Genomic DNA, 4,591 nt, shown 5'->3' on the forward strand with positions numbered 1-4,591 from the left:
TACGCACCATTTTTAACCTTCGAAAATAAAAATTGGATACATACTTTTAAAAATGTTGGGAGTCGCCACCAATCAATTTAAGTGTAATTGGATCACTAAAATGTTTAAGGGTCTACAAAAACCAAAATTGGGTTCGGGGGCACAGTTACGTGTGAGAAATGATTAACACCCTCAACATGCCTATAAAACAGTGCTTATTTGATCACGAATATTTTTGTTTGAACTCATGAAGGCAATGAATGTATTATTTAGGTTAATATAGAATTTAAAAATTCTTAAATATAACATCGGATTGTCTAACAGCTAAGAGAACTCAAAATTATAGTCAAGAACCTAAAAAATTCTCGTATTAATCTATATTAAAATTTCAAGGTGAAATCTATCATGGGTAATTTAAAATATTTTTTAAAGTCTAGAAAAATACCGCAAACTCCACCTTACTTTTAAAAACACATCCCGATTTTTACAAATTCTGGTCAAAATAAGGATTCACAACTCTTTAAGATGCCCTAAGCTCTCTAACATCTAAGAGAATGTAAAGGAATCCCGCAAAGTCCAAAAATCCCATGATTCTTATGAAGTATATATATATATTATAAGATTGAAGATAAAGTATTTTATGAAATAACCTTGAAATCTTCCAACGTCTAGCAAGATATCAAAAGTCCATCTAACTCTTTGAGAATATGATAAAGATATTAGTCTCGAGCCTTTGACAATGATAACAATAGAATTTGAAACGTGATTAATTTGAAAGAATCTAATTTACTCAACGTCTAGAGCAAAATGGTTCTCCTCGAACAACCACTGCCTTAAAAAAACAAATACTGATATTAAAAAAATTTAAATGTAAACATGATAGATTCGAAAGATTTTGATGTGCCTAACATCTAAGACAATCAAATTCTCCTCAAATAAAAAATATGAAAATTAAATTTAATAATTTAATATAAAATGAAGGTATAAATCGAAGAAATTTGACCTGTCTGACATTTAAGATAGATAAGATTTCCATCGATTTACCCTTAAAAGAATATAATCAATTTTATTATTTAAAAAGAAAAAATGGAAATCATCCTGTATTTTTAAAATAGGAATGAGTAAATAATATATACATATATATAATAGAAAATAATTATTGATATTTAATACGAAAAAAATAAAATCGAAACAGTTCGATTTGCCAAGCATCTAGGACAAGAAGAATCTCGACTTATTTTTACTTCGCATAATAAAGGGATGTATGTATTTGTTAATTTTTTTGAAATGTAATAATAATTATACTTCTAATAATACATGTAAATTAATAAAGAATATCGAAGGTAAAACATAATTTACTAAAGGACATGAATTTAAATACGAACATTTATATATAAACATATATATGGAAATGTTAATGCACAAGTCACGCACCCCAAAAAATGCCTAAAATATTTAGGGTCATTTAATGAAAATATATACTTACTATAATATATATATATATATATATATATATATATATATATATATATATATATATATGGGCTAGTATCTACTTACATAATGTAAAACTCTTTAGTTATACACATATTGAGGCAATATGAAAATATATAATATACGCATGGTAATGAAAAAGGCTAAAATAAATGAAACAAAATCCATGACTATCTAGATTAGAATTTAATTGATGACCAAAATAAAAGATTTACAAGCTATGGGTTCAAATTTAAATATGCATAAACAATTTTTTAGGACCAAAATGTACAAGGGTTAATAATAAGAAGCTAACTAAGAAAAGATATAACTACAGAGGCCAAGTTGCTAATAGCCACGTGCATGAAAGGATGGAAATGAAAACTATTGAAAACTATCAGTCGTACACATAAAGAATAAAAAATCATCAGCAAACATGGAAAGGGGGATTAAAATGAGCATGAGGAAAACATGAAAGCTAGAATTAGAAGGCATAGAAAATTAATTTGGGGAGTAAAATGAATGCACACGAGAACCACAAGGACCACAACCAGGATTTACCCATTCCTCTTTAAAAACAAGCGAATCCTATGTGTATGGGTCGGGTTAAGCGTGTCACCTTTAATGAGGTATAAAAGTTAAAAATTAAAAACACTATTTCATTTTTAACCATTAAATTTTTTGGATCAAATTAAATTCTTTCAAATCCTCTGTATTGTTCATCGTGTTCTTCGTGTTCTTAATGAATTTGGTTAAAATCCTAGATTCTGGTGATGGCTTGTAGCACCGACCGCCGTGATCAATGGTGAAAACAAATGTTTTTTAACTCTCTTCTTCTTATGTGTTAACCCTTTTCCCGAATCCCAACTTCTTTCCCCCATAAACAAGTAGCCGAATAGAGTAGATCTAGAAAAGAAAATAGAGAAGTAAAAAACTCTTTTTGATTTCTTAAACCGAAACGATTACAAGCCGTTATATGCTATTTCTCTCTTTTCTTTTGTTTTCAATTGATTTCCTTTTTCTCTTTCGATTTCTTTTTTTTCTTTTATTTTTTTCGTATCTAAAAAACCCAGTCTTGTTTCCTTTGATTTTTCACGTTTATATTGGAGGCTTTGGCTTGTTAAGGACGAGTAGCCCATCACTTGATGTTCTAATTAACTGTCATTGTATTCAACGAGATGCCATCATCCCTCTGATTTTCATTTAGTTCGAGGATGAGCTCCGACATCGGCAGTTTATGAGACATGGGCAGTGGTCGTGTGCATCCCACGTTCGAGTGATCGAACGGTCATGATCTTCGAGATGATTTAGGTCGTTGGATCTCTCCTAGATCCAATGGCTGAGAACTTGGTGGTGGTTAGAGAGTAAAACCCTTAAGATTAAGGTTAATATGTGAGTTGGATCATCCCAAATATGATGGTCGAGAGTGCGACGACTGTTGATATCATTAGGGTTAATGAGAAAACCCTATTATTATCTAATCTGGACCATTAGATCTAAACAGATCCAACAGCTAAGGCTTGCTAACGGCTGGAGAAAAAGATGAAACTCTTTCAGGTCACATGCATGGGCCTTACTGAATGGGCTTCTATTTTGGGCAATTGATTTGTGTCTTGTAATAGGTTTGGGGTCATTGTGTATTTGGTTTTAGGCTGTAATGATAAAATAAAAGTTAATATTTTTTCATTTTTATATCTTAATATTCATTAAATAATAAATAATAATAATTACTAATAAAAAGGTAATTAATACTAATTTTAATATTACTAATAATATTACAACTAATAATAATAATAATAATAACAAAGCCTATATATATATAAATCGGACAAAAATAGGCGTCGACAAAGTGACCTTGGTGATGTAGTTTTTTATTGCAAACTCCACGATGAGGCACAAGGAGGCACATTCGATGAATGTATATCATTATTTCTATAGAGTTAGAGTTGTTAGTGATGTAGCAGCGAAGGGGTTCTTTATGATAACTCATCGCACCAGAACAACGTTGGGGATGAGAAATATCTCAACCAATATTCGCTTAAACAAAGCAAGGTACATTAAGGTGGAGAGAAAATCTGACACTTTCCATTTCCTTTGGTATGGAGCAAGCCATTGAAGTGTAGTTGTGATATCCCTCATGATTTATCTCCTGAAGAAAGGAGCCAAATTGAGAGGTTGGAAAGAGGTCCCCCTTTACGAGTTGAGTACAATATTGTTTCTAAAGGGTCTCTAGTAAACGCTCATATTTATGTAGAAGCATGGCCTCATAGCGATAGGGATTTATTGATGCTTCGAGTAATGTAACATCAATCAGTTCAATCATACATTGTTGTTTATCAAGTAGTAAAAGTGGACGCAGCTAGTGCGTCGAGTATCATATCCAGAGGGATTAGTATTACTTCACAAAATTGTCATGCAACAATAATAAAAAATTGTGTATAGTTGATGTAGGGAGCAATGTTGTAGCAATGTAATTGAAAACAAAATAGAATAAATAGGGATTACATAACAAGTAAATGAAGCAGTGATCGATTTAGGCAAAAGATTGTGAGATGTCAAACAACAACATGCTATGACAAAACAGTCATCAAAAATCTTTTTTATGTTAAATGTTGCTCTCGCAGACACCGATCAAAGTTACTAAGGCAAAGCGAATAAAAATGAAATTCCTTACATATATTTAAAATAAAAGATACGAGTTTAACATCTCAACATAAAATAAAAATAAATCATCTTGAACAAAATAACCCCCTTTCTCAAGTGAATTTAAATCACTAAGATGACGTTAAATGATGAATAAAGTATGTAGAGAATAATATATTTATAGCCCATTAAGGTTAAACTTTCAACCAACAATAAAGTTCCTTTTTTCCTGAAAATCCATTCTTTAAATTTAAGTTTCAGCCCTTTTCATGTAGCAGCTATCCACTCCTAAAACTTCTCTAACTTCCTGGTGACATGTCAATTGCTACTACAACAGCTCAACAATTCTGTCTCATATCGGCTCACAACAACGCCTATAACATCAGACAAAGTCACAACATCAGTGTAGCAAACTAACAGCAAAATCATCATAATTACCCCAAGAAATACCAACTTACTCCCAATATGCAAATGATGTAAAAAATGCTAACATTAC

Source organism: Hibiscus syriacus, unplaced genomic scaffold, assembly GCF_006381635.1.
Source record: "Hibiscus syriacus cultivar Baekdansim isolate YM2019G1 unplaced genomic scaffold, ASM638163v2 tig00110009_pilon, whole genome shotgun sequence".
NCBI classification, from domain to species: domain Eukaryota; kingdom Viridiplantae; phylum Streptophyta; class Magnoliopsida; order Malvales; family Malvaceae; genus Hibiscus; species Hibiscus syriacus.